Here is a 22,236-nt window from a genome sequence, read left to right on the forward strand (position 1 = left end):
ATAATTCTTCTGCACCTTCAATAACTGCATTCTGTAGAATTTGTTTAGGTCTTTTCTATTTCAAAAAATTGAATATGGCTCATTGGAAACTAAAATTGCCAGGTTAAGCACCACCTTGTATTTTTATGGTTTGTATGCATGTAATGGGAATGAGATTTATGTCCCTAACCTTGAAATATTCTGAACCAATTATTTACTTAATATTTATGTTAAATTATCTATGATTGCAGCACTGACTATGAAAGCAACCAGAAAAAATTCTGCAGGTGGCCTGTAAAGCTAATTTTGAAGTTAGCTATACTAAGCTCATGCAGTGGTCTTACAGAATATTAATGTAGTGCTATAAACTACAGTACCCTCAGGGTGTTCACCTGCCATGGAATTTAATTTACTTCATATCTCATCTAATAGACTGAATCTCATCTATTAGGTAAATATAATGTGAATACGTTTCCTTGTTTCTCTAAGGAGTTTATTGGTAAAACCTGGAGAGGCATTCCCATAGAATCTTCTACTGCTATAATTAGCTTGAAATTGAGCTATTGTGCCTTTTTCTCTATTAAGCAATATAGAATATACAACCTAGGTGCATAATAACACCAAGCCCAGAGCTGATGCAGCAGCTGCATTGCTCACACAACAGGTTTGTGTTTATTCTCTTTATTGCAAAAAGGAAAAATTAGAGTAAGCTGTGGGGATTTGAGCCAGAGGCCACTGTGCCAGGAAATGCAGTAGCCAGGAGAAGCTCTTCCCAGGGGCAGCAGTGTGCTTTGCCCTTGGTAGCTTAAGTGGCACTTTCTCCTGTCTAAGGAGATAGACATCAGTTTCATGGGATTGTGTGAATGGTTAAGTTGCCTGAAAACAAATCGGGTATTGTCTGCAGCCAGCATGCTGGCACAACTTCAACAGTGGGAGAGGCTTCAAAGATGCTCTGTCCCTCTGCACTTCCTGCAGCGTCTAGTGCCTGGCTGTAGCAGTGCTGTGCAAGTGGCATTTGTTCCCAGTGCATCCAAAGCATCCTGAAACAGCAGCTTAGCAGCAGGTTGATATGCCGCTCACAGAGAGCACATTTTCTGGAAAAAAGTTCAAGGGGCTTGTGGTGTAGAGAGGAGCAGGCTTTCTGATTTGTTCTTCTCATGTTAAAAACTATCCTGGTAAGAAGAAGACCATAGCAAAGTTTGCTCCTTGTAATCTTTTGTGTATGACCTGCTGCTGCATAATATTGTACACATTTGGTTTATTATTCTCAGCCTGAGTTCACAACAGGGTTGTTTAACCCCAAGTCCACTACTACGATTCATTCATTCCTGCTGCTCTATCTGTCAAATGGACAGACTCATACACACTTTTTTTAAAAAATCATAAGAGAATATAGCCTTAGAAGTATCCCAGAATAAGCTCATTTACCATTGGTCTGTACTTCTGTGCATAAAGTTCTGTCAGCATAACTCCCAGGGACTGGTCCTTCAGAAAAGCTACTAGGGGCAGGGAATTTAGGCACCTGACATGGTAAGTGTTCTCTTTCTGTGTATGCCATTTATGAACTCGACTTAGTTGTTATGTCAGACAGAGGAAAAAGACATGCAGGATGCATAAAGGCAGAAAAATGTGTCCCAAAAACAGTTTTAGAGAGGGAGAATGAGAAAAAGATAGAACCCATGGGCAACTTAAAAAGTAGATGTTATAGTTCACTGAATCAAATATGACATTATAGTGCAGAGGAAATTGAATTCATCTGTACTCGATAAGGGTGGCTTCATTATTCACTTGTGTCTTTGCTTAGTTGTGACACCCATGACTGATGAGACCATCCCCATCTCATGAAGATAAATTCAATATCCGTAGTATCATTCTAATATATTCTCTATATATAGAGAATGCGTTTAATGGATGGTGGTGGGGTAGTATTTTTATCTTCAAACTCATGAAAGGAAGGAGCACAATTTCCTGGAGCTGACACTTTGAGCAAGTTTATATGGTCACCTTTTCATAACTGTGTTGAGGGTGAAAATGTTGTTATGGGGACATAGGAGAGAGAGTAGCACAGAGGTTAACTTCACTGATTTGTCATCTAAGATCTGAATCCAGAATTAGATCAAAATGGAGGAGAGGTTTAGCTATTATATCCTCATTTTGATAAGATATTTGTCTATGTATGGGCATACAGCTATCACAATACAGTCAATTAGAAGTGCCACTGAAATGGTCTGACATAAATCTAGTACTGCTCACTGCTGTGAGCTCACTCTTTCTCCATTCAAATAGTTTTCCAAAGCAGTGAAATATTTCTCCTTGATGAGGTCTCTGACTCACGCCTCCTCCCTCCCTCAGTAGCATCCTATATTCATACACAGTTGTAGCAGACCAGTTTAGAAATGTGGAAATCCTGGAAGATGTTCAGCAGAAGTGATCCCAGAAGAAATATGATTAATAAATGAAACATATAGGAGGAGGTCAAAGGTAGCTATCATAAATTTAATTTACTACACATCTGTAATTTATCACAACTCTATCCAGTGTTCACATGCAACTTCATGAGAAAGATTTCTCCTGTTAGATCCAGAGGGAAGAGGGAGAGTTCAAGCCAGCATAGGTTTTTAGCATCTCTGTTCATGCTGCTGCTAATGCAAACATACACCCACATGTATACCTAGCACAAAGTACTGGTACAGCTGACCACTCCAAAACAAAGGACTTTCTGTCAGAAAACTGTCTAGATTGGGACAGAAGTCCATTAATTCAGTATTCATATGCATACAACAAGACAAGTGAGAGATTTTACTGACAGGTAAAAGAAATTTCGAAGAGTCTGAAATAAGCTGCATACACAAAATTTTCTTTAAAAATTCCATCATTTGGCAGCTGGCATACATCTGCTGCATAACCACTTATATAACTTCAGCATTGTTCAATTTGTCAGTGTCTTCATTGCAGCCACTTTGAGAGTTCCATATGCAACCATTAAAGTCTGCTTCAGTCTGAAACTTGGCACACAAAAGCATAAGGAAGCTAAAGTAAGAAATACTTACTTTAATTTCTTAGAAAATTATTATATACTGCCTCTCTTCTGGAGTATATGATATAAGAATGGCTTTGAGTATCATATGCACAAATTTTTAACAGAATAATTCTTCTTGTTTGGTCTAAAGTTGTAATTATATAAAGCAGATATTTTGTCATCTACATAACAGAGCAATAATTTGTTAAGCATACAGCAACATTACTTCACCAGACAATCAGTAGCAAAGAGGTGTTATACAAAAAAATATGAATTGTAAAACCAATGAAATGCAAATGTCAAACTAAGGTTTTCAATAGATAACAAGGAAACGAACGGGGGAAAGTGACAAAGCCAAATTAAAAAAAAAAAAAACTCCTGCAAAACAAATCCTTTGCTTTTTTTTAAAATTCCAGTTTGCAAATGTGTAGTAAGAGTCTAGTGATTTGGTTTTATGTACGAAGAGACCCTTGCTGATCATCTCAGCTGCTTTTCATTGCTCTAAGTCCTGATTCACTGAAATAAAGCTGTACATTATTCTCAGATTCCAGAAGGAATGTAGAAGTTGTTTTTTATAACTAGAACTTAAAAATCTCAGTCTTTTGTAATTCAGTGAAGCCAGGTTAATTCACACCATTTAAAGAACTGCCCCAGTAAGTTGACATTTCTAGTCGGTTTTAATGAAAATTTACATATGGTTTTTTTTTTCTGATTTTCAATATAGAATTTAATTGATAGGAGAAATAAAATATTAATAGGTAAACTCATTTGAAATGGAAGTATCACTTTCTCAGCGATCAGACTCTCCATCTAGTTGACTCCCCATAAAGCCTTTATTCAGACATGTTTAATATTGATGTTACCCTTTTTATTAAAGATTTTCAAGATACCACGAATTTTTGAGATCTTGTCCAAAAATGTTTGACAGCGTAACACAAAAAAAAATAGAAATATGCAAAATGGTTTTTTTCCTTCCACACACGTTGACTTGCAGACTTTTCCTACTGTACAGAATAGGCTTCCTACTGCAGTTCAGATAAAACAAATGCTTAAACTAAAATTTTAATTCCAATCATAAAAGAGAAAGGTATGGTTCGTACACCACAAACCATAGAAAAACATGTTGTCTCATTAGTGGCATTTTGATAATATTCTTCTCTATTTTCTCACTTTAAAAAAAGTGTCCATTCCAGAGCAGAGGGAATACCCCCCTTGCCTCCCCACAGCCTGCAGTTCAAGCTCTGCATCCCTCCACACACGTTCACTCCCGAGCGCTTCACCGCTAACGCAACTGCGGCAATTACGGCATGAGCGGGTCCTGTGAAATGGATACTAGTTCATTAATTAGGAGATGAACGTAATTGATTATTTCAACAGCAAGGCTAAACACAAGGGTAGTCCCACAGAGAGATCTGTAGGGGGAGATCTGTCCAAGGTGTGCCCTTGACTTCGTTCCTTCTCCCTGGAGGTGGCTTTAACAGAACACAGCCTAACGAGGCAATAATTACAGATTACTGTTAGTGATAGATAAGTCATTCGTGACCTATTCCCCTTAGCAAATTGTTCCAGAACTGATGTGTATTTCAGAGGCTGTATTTGCCACTTGCAGCTGTCAGCCAGACACTTTGACAGATAATTGACACATGGAGGCACATTGGCTCTCTTTTCTGATGATGTTCCGGTCAGATAATGCTCTGATTCAATCTTACCTTTGCTGTTGATATGTCACAGTGGCTTGATAAGTGTGTGTTATCATTTCTCCCCTGATGTGGCAACAGAAATCTTTTGAACAAAGGAAGTCTCAGCACTGAGAGTGAGACACCCCTGCTTGTGCCACCAACCTTATCATTGTCACTGAGCACACGGCTCACCTAGAAGGCGTGTTGAACATGAAACTCCCCTTGGGCAACTTGTTTACAGATATGCAAACCCAGCCCCTACATTTTGGCATTTAGACCCTACACACGCTCTCAAATGCGATTCTGTGTTAGTTAACAAACCCCTAATTAGGATCACCAAAGGCCTAATTACAGCAAAGGCTTAAACCAGTCCATTCATGTTTTAAAAAATGCAGCACCTTTTGTGGAAACATCAAGCCAGCACTGCCAAACTGGAGCAATCATATCCTTCTTTGTCTCTCGCTTTGTCACAGGCTGATTTAAGGGTTATTGCATCTGGCTTAATTCAAACATTGTACTCAGTCCAGATTGTGGTTGACAGAAGTCTTGTGCTGGCAGTAGAGGCACCAACACCGCTGTGGAGGGCAAGGGCAATGACAGAGTCTCTTGCCACCTTTCAAGCAGTAAAAAGCAGCCAGCTCTCACATTGGAACAGTATATACACCACGTCTTCTCAGGTGGAGGTGCTCCCTTTCATGATTATTTCCTGGTGAGCCAGCCAGAGTTCATCCAGAAACTTACCAAGAGCGCTGGGGCCTGAAGATACCTGTTAAACCCTGGGCTGTTGGACATTGGTATGAGGGCACTGATCTCCACAAACATATGCTGATGGATGTGTATTGAGGATTCCCCCTGTTACCTTGCCTGAAATTATTAAATCAACACAGATTCTTTGATATGGACACTGTAGACAACAACAATATTAGTCTCAATAAAGTGATACTGAGAGGAGAAGTGCTTTTCAGTTTCTTTATTTGATTAAAGCGTTTCTGGCTCAATGTCTCCTGCATAGTATCCCATGATGTAACTGAATAAAGAGATTGAAACAGAAAGCTATTTCTAAGTAAGTGAATACTTCACTGGGGCTTTTGTTCTTATTTAGTACAGTTTAACAATTCCTTCCATTCACTGAACATGGATGCCTGTGAAACCTGGAATACCCACTATGCCGGGGCATGGCTATACTCCATAGCCCATCATGTTTGGAAGCACATTTAGAACAGATAAGAATCCAAAATGGTAAAAGTAAGCACTTAGATTAAATTCTTTTCTTGCTTAGACACACACATTAACTCCAGAATATTTGTACGTGCCAGAGGAAAAAAAAAAATCTTAGTCTTTTTTTTTGGGTCAAGAAGTCAAAGGAAAACACTTGACAGCTTGTGTGCTGCTCACTGTTGAACTCTAAATGTCACTATTGGATTTTTTTCTTTCCTATATAGTCTGCGTTGTTCAGGGTAACTGCTGATAACACTTAAAAAAAAGAAAAGCAGAATTTCTTCAGTTTTAAACAGCACCCTGTTGAATTAAATTAATATTATATATTTATTAAATAAATTGACAGCATAGATGAGTATTAATAATTGAAAATTAAACGTTATGAATTAAATCCCTGCTGCAAGTGAAGCCAGTAAGAATAGGGTTAGGTCAAATACACCTGAGGGAAGCAATGATTTGATCCACTGATCAAATGGATGCAGATTGGATATGGTCCTTATTAAGCTGCTCCTTTAGTCTGCAATGAAATCTAACTTATAACACAGATGAGGCTCACGAGATAATTCATCTCCTTTTAAGCAAGATGTAAGTTGTGTATATGTCACAAAGACAAAAAACAGCTTGCAGTCACAAAGATAAAAAACAGCTTGCACTTTTTCCTTATTTAACTACTATTTCTAAATGTCATGTTTCCAGAGCCTTGCAAATCCACTCAGCAAAGCTGGCTACAACATTTGTTATATGCTATGGGTGATAGATATAATCCTATAATTTCCAATGCAATAATGAGAGGTTTAATTTTCCATTTCTTCCCTCTGTGAGATGGTGTCTGGCTTTGAATTCTCATTTATGTCTGCATGAGTACACAAACCTGATCTACATCATTGTGAAGTCAATACCTGCTCCGACTTCTTTTTTCATTGTTATAAAGCAAAGCCTGACCTGTAATTCAAAGACATAAGAAAAAGTTTATCCCATCAGGAGTCTCTCTCTTCTTTACTTTAAATCTCCTCTGATATGAGGACTCATTGAAGGAGATGTTAAGAGCTGTATCAATTCGTAAAAGGTTGCCCTCCTTCCTTCTTTGTGACACTCCGTGAAAGGTTAACAATAATTTTAAACTTTGTAAACCAGCACATTTTCAAACTTACTAAAATAACATGCATTTTTTTCCTGAAAGACAGAAAATCCCTGTCAAATCTGAGACTAATTCTAAAGGGACTTAACACAGAGAGAAGCCAGAGCAGCTCCTCCCCACTGCCAGAGGCTGCTGGGACGTGAGAGCTGGATGATTTCCACCACCAAGGGAGAAGAGGGGGAGGCAAGGCAAAGGGCCAGGAAAACAGTCTTTGTTCTCTCATACAGAGAAGATAGTATGGAGGGTTGCTATTCTCTTTTCTCACTAAGGAGCCTTTCCTTCTTCCAGCTACCCAGAAAGAGCTTTCTTCTTTTTGCCTCACTTTTGGGAGCGTGGAGGTAAGTTTGGGTAGAGCTAAGAACAGTAACAGCTTATTGTTGAGCATTTTTTGTCCAGAACAAGCTGAAAGCCTCTAAAGTTAAATACAAAACACATTTATCCATCTCTACTTTTATTGTGCTGAGAAATGGTTGTAGTCTTTTACAACACAGAGTAAAATGTAATGGCTTGTCTTTAATACTTAGACTCCCTTTGAGTGTATCAGCCAGCTAGGGCTGTCTGTGTTTGTACATGCTTGTGTGTGAATGCCAGTGCAAAACTGTCCATCACAACGGTGGAAAGATCAAAACAATTTTTTTCATCAAATATAGTTGTATGTGTGGAAAGGTGAAAAGGTTCTCAAAATACAGTTTTCCAATAGTAATGTATTATTTTAAGTATAATTTTTACTTAACTTTTTTTTTTTTTTTTTTTTTTTTTTTTTTTTTTTTTTTTTTTTTTTTTTTGTGAGTGGGGAACCATAAACATGTGAAAGCAAAAAGGTTTTTTAAAAAGAACCACACACATACAAAATTATTTTAGTCAAAGTCTGAAGATTTTGCAGGGAAATATGAACATACGTCTTTTAACTGAGGTAAAATATCTCAGCAGTCCCAGAAGCAAATGCTTCACTTTGGTTCACTGTTCAATACAATCCTTGTAAGCTGTCACAACACTTCATAAGAACTGTATTTTAGGAGCCAAACACCCCCATTTTCACAAAGCAACACACTTCCTCTGAACTACTTTCCAACCACAGTTCCCATTTTGTACTGCAAGAAGTCCCTGAAGTAATCTGTGCTGCAGTACAGACAGGGAATGCTGACCCATTGAGGTGAACAAAGTATGAGCTATTTGCACTTCAAATGGTGGGAAAATCACAGTTGTGCCTTAGAAAAATACAGCTTAGAAAAAACTCAAAAATTTAAAACTACAGTTTTTAACATTGAGCTGTCCCAAGATGATAGCTCTTGGTTTGGTTAAATAAACCAAGACGTTGTAAATCATATTGGAACAACTTGAAATAAATATTTTGCATTTTATTTTCAACCAAGGATTTTTCATGTTTTAAAGGAAAAACAGTCTTCCAAGAAGAGTAGGGACACATTTTAATAATCTCTACTATTAATGTAGTGGTCCAGTCTGGTACAAACTGGGTTTAAACCTAGCATACAATTGTGAAATCAAATTCTGGGCCAAGTGACACCATATACTCAGGTCATAAACTCCATTCTCAAGTTTAATACTATGGCCAGAAATGCCAGTACAGGATGTCATACACTGGCACGTCACATAAGGTCCCTGGGATACCCTACTCCTCCTTCAGCTCAGTGCAGGGCAATGCAGAAAAGACCTTCAAACTCTTTACTATGCCCTTGCTCATACAAAATTGCAGGGTTTCCAGTTTATCTGGGGAAGGATTTTTAAGACATTTTGATATGCAGTGGAGAAAATCCAAACACCCTTTAAGTATGTATGTATGTATGTATGCCAACTATAATAAGAATAAGGATGACTTCTACTTTACAGTTTCCCAGATCTGCATAAGCTTTGTCTGCATACTTTTACATACCCATTCCTCCGAGGCAGTAGAGTAAATATATTTATGCTATTTTATATGTGAGTTTTCCTCTGGTTTGTTAAAGCCACGGAAGCCACAAAGCAAATTTTTGGATTCCTGTTTTCCTTTTCATCATGGGTCGAATGTCTCTTCAAATCCCATAGCTCTTTTTGAAGCAGTTTTGGTATGCTTGGATAAAACCAAACACAAGTATAGTAAAACACAGTTTTCCTGAGCATAATAGATACTTGCTTATTCTGGAACAACTCCATACATTATTAAAACCATACTACTACCATAATTAGGTTAAAAAAAGAAAAATAAACCACACAGACCCACGCTTGTAATTATGTTTATCTTTATGTATTATCTTGTTATCAGTACAACTGCTGCCCTGCCATTAAGTTCCTTGGTCCCTGAAAATTTACTGACAGGCACTAGTGAGGGATGTATGCACCAACAAAGTTACTCATCCATGCTCCAGCCCCCACACTCCCTCCTGGAATTCTTTCATTATTTCTGTAACACTGTTTGCTATTAGGATTACGTGATTTATTTGTTCAGATTGGGAAGTCTCTTCTTGATGAGCTGCTGTGTTCAGTAAACATCTCCCAACAACAAACAGGGATTTAAATAATCACTGTGTAATCAGTAGGCACCAGCACATTGGATCTCATCTCTTCAAATCCAGGTAGCTGTCTGTCAAATCATGTTTATCACACTAAAAGTTAGATGCTTAGCTACATCTGAAACCTTCGACTCACTTCCTAAGAAGTTTCAGTGAAGTCACCAGAAAAGAGTAATGGGCTTCCTGGGTTTGCATGGATTTTGTTGCAAAGTTGTGACAGTCTTGAACTTACCATGAAAGTTCCAAGCAGCACAAGGAGTAACAAGACCAGAGTACTGAGAAGTACTGACTGGCTATCCCCCAGTCTGTTTTGTGCCTAGGAGGGAATATTAGAATGAATAATCAAGTAACAGTCCAACAAAATTCAGCCCAAATTAAACACCTTTCCAGCAGCTGCAGTCAGTATCTTTTGGGTTTGGCAGCTTATTTGATACAGAGATGCCCACAAGCTCTCAAGGAGCTCAAACAGCAATGAAAGGAACCTCTGAACTACAAGGTGTATGCACATATCAGTGAGTGAGTCCAAACAGTAGATGGACACAGGCTATTCACCAAGTTCTTTAATATGAAAGGATGCTTAGTATTTAATCTATAAAGAGGAGGTGAAGAGTAGGTAGAAGAAAAACAAATTAGATGAGATAAAGAAAATCCTGACTATCAACAAAGAAAAAATAGGCACTTAAAGTGATCACTCTAGAGCACAGAAAGCGATTTTTAAATTACTTATCTGATTAGTGGGAGCTAATCTGTCAAGTAGAAACAAATTCACATAAATATTCCATAAATTAAATACTCTCTTGTCATTGAAGCTGCTTTCGATTGTAGGTGGAGATTTTTTTTCATCAGAAGGAGACAGATTACTGCATTGATTTCAACCTCCAGAATGCATTCTCTAATTATGTAATTTTAATTGTCTGGCATTTTATTTGTATGAATTTCAAAGGTATTGACATGAGTTAGAAAGAAAATCAAATCTCAAATCTGAAGAAGAATCAGCTGCAATCCTGTTAGGCAGTGTTCTAAAACACAAGCTGAAGCATGTGCTTAAGCCCATATATACTCAATAAAGTGTGTAACCTATGTTTCATCTTGCCCTAATGGGACAGAAACAAGTGCAAAGCAGCATGTGAACCTACACCTCTGTCTTTGGAGCTGAAGTTGAAGGTGTGCACTGTGCTCTACCAAGGCATGCAAGAAGACTCAGGGATCTCATCTTATTAACATTTCAAGAATTTGTTGCTCAGCTGCTGTTTGTTTTCTCTGACAACCAAATGTTATGCAGAGCACTTTTGCCAGCTGCAATCTGATTAGGTATCACCTTTTCCATAACACTGCCAAGCCAGTCAAACTCTGGTATAGAGAGAGCCTAACCTTTTGTAGATCTCATAATAAACAACTCCAAGTTTCAGGAGAAAATCTCTGATAGAGAGAGCCTGACTACAGCTTGTAAATCAAAGCACTCAGATAAGATGTGAGAGCCAGACCTCTCAGAGTTGATCATACTGACAGCTGAGCTTTGAATTCTTACTTTATAAATCACTTCCTTACCAGGCATCTGCAAAATCAGGATTTGTAAGCCAAGGGGAAAAAAAGAAGACGTAGTTTTATTTTGGATTTATTGGTATGATTTGTAAATCTGTTCTAGGACTTACAGATCTGATTTAAGATTTGTTAATCCCATTTAGGATATGGAAATTTTTTCTCTGACTTACCACGTACTGAAATGCTTCAGTAAAAACCAAACTAAAAATTACTGTTTTAAAAGATGGTTTATAAATCAAGGGTTTGCAGTTAAGATTTGCTGGCAGATTCTATAAACTGCACAGTGCATTTATAACTCTGCCTCTTACAATGGCAGATTTATAAATTCAACTTGCAAATTATCAGACAACTGTTATAGGCTCAATTCTAATCTGAGAAACAACAGATGTGCTTCCCTGTGTTTCAAAATCCTGTCCTTTTCCATTGGCTGCGTCTCCTGCGGCCATCTCACGTGCACCAAGGAGGAGAGAAGGGAAGAAAAAGACCTCCTGTATCACAATCACCCTGTCAGGAAAGGAAGAAAGAATCTGGGGGTTACAGTTCATGCATCCCATTGCACACCCTTCTGAAGCAGCCTGAGCTAAAAGCCCCCTCCTGAAATTTCAGCTGGTACCTGGGGGCATAAAGAAGTCAGGTAATCCTAACAAATTCCCTGGCTGCCAGGCCGTGGGCACAGTGAAAAATTAAATTTCATGTACAAAACGGTGGAAAACTGGACCTAGCAGGAGCAAACTAGAGCAAGTTGAGGATTTTTTTTTCAACACTCCCAATGATGTCTGCCTGTCTATCTCAGATTACAATGAGAAACTTCTGGGAGAAACCCTGGCCCTGTGACAGCAAATATCCCATTGATTTCACAAGGATAGAATTTCACCCTATAAAAAGGGCATTGGCCAGATTCACAGAAATGATCTGCCTGCCCCACATCACCCTGGTCACAACAAGCACTGTAAACTCACATCTCTGCTGTGGCAGCCACCTCTCCCCAGGGAGGAGAACAGGGAGCTAGAAGCCAGGGCTGTGACAGCATCCTGAAGCTCCAAGTTGCTGCCAGCAGCTGTGTCTGCCCTCCCCACAGCCCTGCCCACGAGGAAAGTGCAGAAGGCAGCATTCCTCAGTAATTACAAGAAAATTTACACATGTACTGGGAGTTAGTACTACTTCCTTTCAGGCAGTTTTACAGTAGCCATCAGATTTTATCCTGAAGCTGAGGGTAATAACAATGAAATAATAGCACTATTAAATAGCACCATTTTTTTCCCTAGAATGATTTTTTTTTGTACAGTGTGAAAACTGTTTTTGGTAAGCAACAGCTACTTCTAGATCCTATGCAGGAGGATAAAATACATTAATACCTTCTGACTTTTTCTGAATGTGAAGCTTCTTTGACATGACCCTCAGAAAAAGTCAAAAGTTTTTGAAAGTAACCAAACACATTTTATTGTCCGCTATATTTGAAATTTGTTTTTTTCTCTACTATATTTTGAATTTCAAAGTTTCATCAGTGACTTCCTGTTCTCTATTATTGCAATGTGTTTTTTTCCCTAGAATTGCTTGTTGCCTTGGATTTCTTACAAAACAAAATAAATATAAAGATGTTAGTAAGTATACATTTCATAATTTCTTCTTTCATACTGGCCAGCATTTTTAAAGTCAAAGATCTGATAATTAATGAGTGTATATGTGTGTGTGTGTATATATATATACATACATGGAGCTAAATTTTCAGGTACTTTAAGTACATAGAGGATAAACTGCATGTTCAACTGACTCTAAATACTATTACAGGGGGAATTGAAGCAAGCAGTGCAATTAGAATCAGGAAAATTTGCTTCCATAGCTTGGTACCTAACTGAATACTCAAATTTACATGCAAAATAAGTTTGAACTAGAGAACGGAATTGGGAGAAAAATGGTTAGTATTCTATAAAATGCTAAGTCAGCTCTTTATATACTATACATTTAAAATGTATGAAAATCAATGCATGAAAACAGATGTCTTTTTTTTTTTTCTTTTTCACTATGTATTCTAAAGTATAGAGCCTCTCTCTCCCCTCGTGCATGTCTGACAGACACAGAGACCTACAAAAGTTTGGCCTTTTCCCTCGTGTTTAGCCTAAATGAAAAATGGTAAGAAGAGTATATTTGCAAGGAGAAATAGTCTGTGGGAGGCCTCAGAAAGTCAACTCTCACATCAGAGGTAAGCAACTGTAGCTACAGTTGGGTAAACACTATAAATAATTGCTTTAAAAAACAGATGATACAATTTAATAGAAATCGAGGTTTTCACATAATTATCTTGCAGGTGATGAATGAAACAGACCTTTACAAACAGTAGCCCAACTGATCTATTGCAGTGCTGGAACTAACTGCTATTTTCCTCGTTCCTTCTTCTCTCCTCTTCTTTGGAGAACACAAGAACAGTTCATCCATGTCAGTAACACTCGGAATCAATGTAGAGGCTATTTCTAGACTGAAGGCAAAAGTACCTTCTTAATGTGCCCTGCAATCCCAGTGTTCTGACTGTCCACCTCAGGAGACAGAGGCCACATCCACCTTCTTGGGTTTCCTTTAAATGGAGAGACACAGGAGAGACTGGGATGTATTTGCAGCTCTCTCCATAGAAAACACCACACAAACTTTCTCAGGCATTCTTTTGAGGAAAGCTGTGAGAAGATCAGAAAAAAAGAATGAGAAACAATTGTTATCTCTACTTGCTGTACCTGTTGTTGTGCACATGTGGAATGTGTTATAAAGATTTGTTTACCAAAGGGTGATTTCTTAATTGGACACTGGTCGATCTTGTTTAGATTGTGGACCAATTAGATCTGTCTCTATTGGACTCTCTATAAGAGTGATGAGTTTCTTAATAAGAATAGTATAGTAAAATAAAATAAAATAAAATAAAATAAAATAAAATAAAATAAAATAAAATAATTGATCGGCCTTCTAGAATCATAGGGTCAATATTAATTATTATCTGTCTGGGGACCTACAACAACACAGGGATGTCCCCTGAAGCACAGTGGGACTTGGGAACTCCAGAACCCAGGGTAAGAGCCAGAAACACAGCCAACAACTGCTATAACTAGAGTTCTTCTCTGAGAGTGTAAAGTATCTGAGAGTGTAAAGTATCTGAGTGTAAAGCTCTCTTGGCAAAATCAAGGAAAATAAAAGGGGTTTTCTATAGCTGCAGTACAAAGAGCACATTGGAAAATCATAAAATCTATAGCATGAGAAGAGGAGTAGGAAGCACAATATTGTGGCTGCAATTGTACAGGTTTATGGAGCAATGAATTTCAGCTCTCCAGAGGACCAAAGACCTAACAGTGAGCATCTTTTATTTAAAGTTTAAGTTGAAAGATTTAGGCCTAAAGTTAAGCCAAATATTTTCTAAAATTCTAAGTGTCAAGAGCACCATCTGATCTACTCCAACATCAGCAGAGGTAAAGGTCAAGGGAGTAGAAATTATAGAGGACAAAAACAGTGGCAAGAGAGAGAAACTTCCTGGCTTGCCGGTGAAGTAAAGACACATACCTACCAGGCTACCAGCAGAGAAGCAGATTATTAGCCTATGTTCTTCATTTTTCTGCTCTAACAATACCAAGCCTAGCAAGAAAAACAACTCTTCAAGGAACTGAATACATTCTACTCCCATCCTACCTAAGCTTTTTTGCTTTATCAGTCCATTCATTTTTCATTCCAGAAAGATGAAGGCAACATGTTCACTACAATTATTAGCAAAATCTCAGATCATCTAGGAACAGTAGCTACACAGCACAATATACTTTGTCTATGGAAAAATCCATACATGGAATACATTTACATACATTTGAATTCAATTAAATTCAAAATTTAAAAAAGAAACGAGAAGTACTACGGAAAAATTCTAAACAATTTTTTACATATATTCCTTCACAAGCAGTGGTAGCAGTAAACATTTTTATTGAAGGTTTCAACAGCTATGCAATGAGGCAAAAGTGTCCTAATAAAGCTTTGATAAGTTTGTCATTTACCCTGTTAAATTTTTTCCAAAGGTCACTTCAGCAGACATGATTAGACTACAGCTCCATGGGAGCAGTGGAAATTAGCTTCAACGTTTGTCTCATTGATGAAGTTCTGAGTATGCTGGTGGAATTGCAATAAGCATATGTGCTTAATAATAAGCACATGTGCTGCTTGCCATCTTGAAAGCAAACTCTTCAGCTAAATCATCTGATCTATTCCTTTGCAATCCTCTTCCCCCACAACTGGCTGGATAAATCAAAATAGGTCCCCTGAAAGTGTCTGTACTTAAGTAACACTATAAGGACTTGTCCTTCTTCTGGAAAGTACTGAACATTACAAGTTTAAAACACCTGATGCCTTTACCTTTCCACCTACAGAGGCTCACATGGGTTTGAGAGTAAAGATGCCTCATTGTTCATTAACAGTCTAAAGCTGACCAAGGTTTATGTCAGCCTGCCAGCTGATATTCACTTTCCTCTTCAGGGCAACAGTAAAGTTGGAGCGCAGAAATCTCACATAGGTGGAAACTCTACTGTACAAAGCCCAAAGTAGCAGAGGAAAGGTTTTCCCTTCAGCCAGATGCGGGACTGAGCCCAGAATCACAAAAAAATTCAATGTGAACTCTGATTCTATCTGAATCTCAAACACCAGTGTCATAAGACCTTTGGCCCAATAAAGAAAATTCTGTATTCTAGCAAGACTGTCAAAGGCCTTGTTATTTATTCTGTACCATGGTTTAAAACAAATGTCCTGTCTTAGACAGAAAGGGAAGAGTGCTAGCTAATTCAACCTCTACCCATATCATTACAATGCTGTTGCTTTCCTCTTGCTGAAAAACACCTTCAAAGTCAGGTGTGGAAGGCAGATGAACATCTATATGTAAATATTTCACATGGGACCTCCCAAGGAGTTAAATACAGCTTTCCATCCCTCTTCCCAGGTGTGAAAAGCTCGAAGGATTGCTAGCTCAAAATTTTTCAGGGCAGGAGTAAAGCAGCTGGTTGGGCTTTGCCTTTGCTGAGGTGATGCACGTACACCATTCCTCCCTCTGGGCCTGTATCCCACCCCAGCGTGGCCACCAGTCCCTGACATGCTGGAGTCAATACTCCATATTCCCCTCCTGGAACCCCAGTCCAGCCCCAGGATGGTCAAACAACTGGAAGTCCCACCTGGAGGAAGGGGGAAGGGCCCACAAAGTCAAAGGGTATTTAACCTAGTGTGGCAACCATACGTGCCCTAACACCTCTTGGAATTTCTATCAGCTGAACACCACTGGAACCAGGAGTGGCACTGATACTTGTTCTTTTCTATACTTTTTCTGTCTGTCTCTTTTTCTCTTTCTCTTCTAAGTCCCTCTCCTTGAAGCTTTGAGATAGGTAAAATCAAACGGGCTTGGAGTTTGCTAAGTTGAATGGGGTAAGTTAATGCCTTGTGAAATGTTTTATATTGACTGAATGCTACTCTAAACTTCTGCCAAAGCCCTCTGATTTTCTAAAGTTGCCACTAAAGTTCTTTTTGTTGTTTTGACCTCTTGAGAATATCTTGTCTGTATTTCTCCTGTAACTCAGAGTACATAAAATACCCTAAGCTGCTGTCAGAGGCTCGTTGAGCAAGTTTCCTTGGGCCTTACACCAGGACACCAGAGAAAAATGCTGGAACTCTGTCTCTTGATGAAGCATGACCAAATTTCTATGGCTTCATAGGTTGCTCTGTCAACTGAGCCAACCTAGTCCATAATGTGAGTGCTTTTGGTGCATTTCAGTCACAACTGCTGACATACTTCTCAGCAAAAAATATATTGAAGTTCGACAAGCTTAAAATTTGGCATTAAACCTTTAGCATTTTACATTAAACTGAGGTGTGCTAAAAGCACAAAGGTAGTTATGGCAGAATAACTTCTCAGGTCATCATAATTGAATTGTGACTACTTGAGCCCCAAGCAGTGATAACTCAAAAGTTTGAAAACACTTCAAAAGTTCCACTTTATTGAAAATTGAGAAAAAATACTTTAACCATTACAGAGAGTAAAATGATAAATGGATCAATCTTTACTAGCAAACAGTGGTAATTAGGTCATACCTCATTTCTTTATTAGAGAAAGGCTTTGGTGTTTAATCATCATTACATAATCATTTAGTCTTCTCCAAACTCTGCCTTTACAGATATTGTAAACTTGGGCCCTGATGCTTCAAATGGTTCTATGAAGGAGGAAACCCACGATCAGCTATTTGAATCAACTACTCAATTCTTGCTTCATACCATATTTTCCTTGTACAATGTGTGTCCATATGATAACACAGATAAAACTCCCTAAAGTATTCTAAGAGAAAAGTTCAAAACTGAAATGTCTTTATATGAAGACTCTCGTACGAAATGAGAGAGTCTGAAATCACTAGTAAGGCACAAGACAAAGCGCAGCCTAGGGCATAATACCATCTTGGAGAATGTCCAATCGCCCTCCATTGTCTGAAGACAGATGTGCAATTCACCAGATGGACCATGTGTTTGCTTTAGCACAGATCAGTATTGAACTGCTCATTTTCTGAAATAAGCCTCTGAAATCCAAAAAGAATGGGAAACATAATGAATGAGTTCTTAGAGAAATAAACAATGTCAAATCCTCTGAGCCTATGGTTTTCCTTCATGACAGACATTGTCTTAAGCCCACTTCCTCCTAAAGGAACCCAGAATCTTCTTATTGGCTGGGAAAAAGCCAGTCAGCAGCCACTTACGAGGTCAGTAATGATAAAATCAGTAAGACTTACTCTAACAGGAATTTTTCTTTCCCAAGACTGAAAATTATTTTGCCTTACAGCAATTACTACAGGGAGGAAAATGAGATGTTGCCTCTGTCAGCTTCCTTAGTGAGACAAGGCAGTTCACACTTCACCACCTGATAACAAATAGCTCTCCATGAAACACAGGCTCACCTTCTCTTCAGGGGTATTGGACTCTTCTACTTTTCACAGGGAAAAGGAAAAGCAAGTAAAAAGTGTTAAATGTTTCCAAAAACCCAAAGACATTTTAATTGGAATAAAAACAGCTTCAGGGTAGGGTGCCTTTTCTTTAGGCATTTTAGTACATGTAAAACAAGTTTCCTTCCTAACCACAGGCAGTAAGACCTAAGGCCATTTCAAAGGTCTAATGACAGCCCAACACTATATTTTAAAAGTGGAAACGCTTTACCATGGTCTTTACCTAAGGGTCTTCAATTGAGGAATCAGAAAAATAGCCAAAGGAAACTCAGCAGGACTGCTTTAATAAAAACATGAACATACCCTCCAAACTCTTGTCTTTCTTTCCCACATTTACCTTTTTTTGTTAAATCTGATGGAAAACATTTGGTTGAGCCTCTTAGCCTCCTTCTGCTCACACAACTAAAACTGCAAAGCCTCCTGAGCAGCCCTTCAAGCCCTGTAAGCTCCCAGCATCAGCAGAGTGCTGCAAACTCAGGTCTCTACACAGTGAAAATCACCTGCCTGACCCAGCTGCTGAGCAAATGTCATCATTCATAGGCCATTGCAGCTTCTTTTTAATTTCCTCTGGTGCTTGGCTATAGTTATCACATTTTTCATCAGGTAAGACTGGGAGCAACCTGCTGTTGCAAAAAGGAGTTTCTCCTTCCTCCTTTCTGCAGGTACATTCACTCAGCAACACAGTCCTGTCTTCTTAATTTCAGCAGTCCTGATGCACTGTGAACTCTTGAACTCTTCCCCTCTCCTTTTTTTTTCCTTCTTTTTTTTTTTTCTTATGCTTTTGCTAACCCATCTTTGGCTATTCATTGTGCTGAAGCAGGGGAAAACTGATAGCAGTGGTAAACAGGGAATGCAAGAGCCAAACTATCCCTTCTGGCATCTGGAAGCTGTTGGAGCAGAACAGTTATCTTGTCAAATAACATCCTTGTATGACACACCCTTTCAACTTCATTCTTCCTCAGGTTCCATTCACAAGGTGTCAGATAACTATTTGGTAGTTAGAAATTAAAATAAAAAGAAGGCCCCACAAGCTCTGTAGACAAGAAACACTAGAAAAGATTGACAATACTAAATAGGAAGTTGTCAGCAGCCACTGAAAAGTATAACATAACATAATGGATCCAAGCTCCAAAAATTCTCCTTTCACAGGATGATTTTTCACAGAGTTCCTGGTTTTCTGTTTCCTACACCACTGGCTGAAAAAACACTAACCTTTTGAACTCATTCTGCTAGCTGAGCAATAAAGAGAAAGGGACGAGGTTATCAGAGCCCTCACAACAGAGAACAGAAAATACATATCATATACAACCGTATCGATATGCATGAGAGGATGGCTCCATGCCTCCACAAGTTGGACATAGAGGATGTTTCCTGTAATAATATTTCTGGCAGAAAGTGCCCATAAACCAGGATATATTTCTTATGCACAGAATGAAAACCAAAGAAACCACAGAGCTTAATAGAGATATTTAGGTACTCTTATGACCCAATACATCCCATCTAAAGTACATGTTGGAAACTGTTCTTGTCCTGAATTTACCACGTTTTCTCCATTACGATAAAGAGAGATTATCCTGGCTAGTTTAGGTGTAGTGGTTTCTCTCCCAAACACATGAGAACCAAGGTGCAAGAGTTGTCAGAGGTTGTGACATTATCCTAAGGTTAACATGGTGTGACTTAATCTAGGTTGGAGCTCCATAAGCAAACCCAAATACCTTCACTTCCTTAGCTCTAAGTTTCCCTTTCTCATTCATATCCCTCTGATGTGTCCTTCACCACAGTTCCTTTTACCCCATACACTCTTCTTTCCCATTTCTCTTCTAGGGATGCCTTCTCCTTTACCATTGGCTCTCATTGTATTAAAGTCTATTTGGGTTGGTTTTGTTGTCCAGTGTGAAAGGAGATGTGACACATAATCTGCTGCAAAGCCTTCTAAACTAAAAATCACTAATCTGTGATGAGAGGTGACTAGACTCAGTGACTCAGACAGTGCCTTCTTTATAAAATCTTTTGTTTCAGGCAGAGAGCAGGTTTTTTACGTGCCAGTTTTCACCTTTCTGTTATGGAAGGCCAGTATGCACTGCTAAAGCATTGCAGTATTACCAAAACCATAAAAAATATATTTATGCCTAATGTCCTCTGATTGCCTTGTAACTGTAAAAGTAATAAAATGGCATTTAAATGAACACAATGAATGAATTTTGAACAGACATGACTAAGATGTAAATACAAGTATTGTTTTATGACAGCTTCTTACTCTGTTGCTGTCCTAGTCTCAGCACTACTACCCCAATAAATATTCTATATCATAAGCTAAGTGGCCATTACAACCCACTCAATATAGGCATTACTATGTGGTCTTTATGTGCAGCATATAGAAAACTAGTGGAAGAAATAGGGAGGGAATTACATTTGGTTTTGTATTTAATAGAGTGATTTTCTTTATAATGGTTCTCTGGAGCCCATTCATTTTATCATGGGTATAATTTACATCAGAAGATAGTCGGAAATCACACTGTTCCTGAAGGAAGCCCTCTCTGGAATCTTTCGCCTTCGCAGCAAGGTGACATTCGATCCGTTCTAAAGCGCATCACGGGAGTGCAGAAACACTTCTCTACTTCGAGAGAGCCTGTTCTAATGACCAAACTTCAGAAACATTTGACATACTGCTCTGTGCCTAGGAGCACGTGAATATTTTAAATGCTGTTTATAAGAAGCAAAGCTGTGCTAAAATGCCTATTTGCCCCCTGCTGCTTAGCAATATTAAAGATTAGAGCCAATTATTTTGTATACTGAAGAGCCTATAATGGCTTCTAGAGAAGAACATGTCAGCAAACTAGATAAGGTTCCTATTAAATTTTTGTTGCTGTGGACTGCTGACTTGGGTCATTATACACTTAAATTGAGTTATTGTCATTGTTATATAATGAAACAGAGCTTTTTGCTTCCAGTAATGTAGCATATCTTTTAAAGAATGAGTTTTCCTGACTGATTTATAAAATAGTTCTGTTTGCATTACAGTACCAGGCTGCTGGGTGTTTCAAAGTGATTTAGATGAACTGTCCTAAGAGTTGGTGCATATTTCAAAAGACAAATAACAGAGTCTTGTGTGAACCTGTTTCCAATAATCTTTGAAATTTATTGAGTGACAGTGAAAGACATAGCAAAATTACAACTCTCCTCTCTCCCATAATCTAAGAATGTTTCATTCCAAAAAAGTATGCTTAAAGATTTGTGAGGGTTTTTTAATTCCTGATAATTATTTGTTCAGATTTAAAAACAGGACTTGTCCTGTTTTTTTCATTCCAGGAATATTTGTCTTTTAAAATCTCAGAGTTTTAATCTTTAAAAACTGTTATGTTAACACTTTTAAATTTAAACAAAGAATGTGAACAGTGGAAAGATCAGATGACCATAAAAATGAACTACTTCAAGCTACTTTATTTCAAACTAACTATACTGCTGGGGGACATCATAACAATTCCCTTTCACCATTGTCTTTGCGTGAGCCAGGATTTCACTCTGCACATTTTCCAGAGTTTTTTTCCCCTTAGATGCATCTAATGGCAGTTCAAGACAGGATGAAAGCATCTACACATATGCTATTTTACTTAAATTCTTTTAATTCCCCATGCGATGTCTCTAAAGAGCTGCTGGATTTTAAGAGGAATTCCACGGTGAGTAGTAAAGGAAGCAAAATCAGCAGATACAGGAATATCTGACTGGAAGAGTTTAATTCCCAGAAGTCTCAGACAAGAATATATTCAAGCGATACAGGCTTATGCTAAATGCTTCCTGAGTCTGCAATTTAGCTAAAAAATAGGTCTTTTTGTTTTCTCTCCACTCCCCTCACATACTTCGCAGCCTTTCTCTGTGGCTTTTCTGGCTTCAACTATCTTTTAGAAACAGAGGTCACTGGGGTTGTACAGTAATAGTGAAGATCACATCCAGTTACATCCACTTTTCCCTCCTTCTGTTAGCAGACACATCCTAGAATTGAATTTTCTTTCCATAGCATGACATTTCTTCTCCTTGTGTCATTCTTTGATCAAGCTTTCTCTTTTCTCTGTTCTAATGGTAAGATCCCAAATCATAGCAGAAAACCTTTATATTATGCTTGTATTTCAGATTTAAATTCCATCCTCTTTCTGTGATCACAGTTCTCAAGGTC

Source organism: Passer montanus, unplaced genomic scaffold, assembly GCF_014805655.1.
Source record: "Passer montanus isolate IOZ18808 unplaced genomic scaffold, ASM1480565v1 scaffold11, whole genome shotgun sequence".
Lineage (NCBI taxonomy): Eukaryota > Metazoa > Chordata > Aves > Passeriformes > Passeridae > Passer > Passer montanus.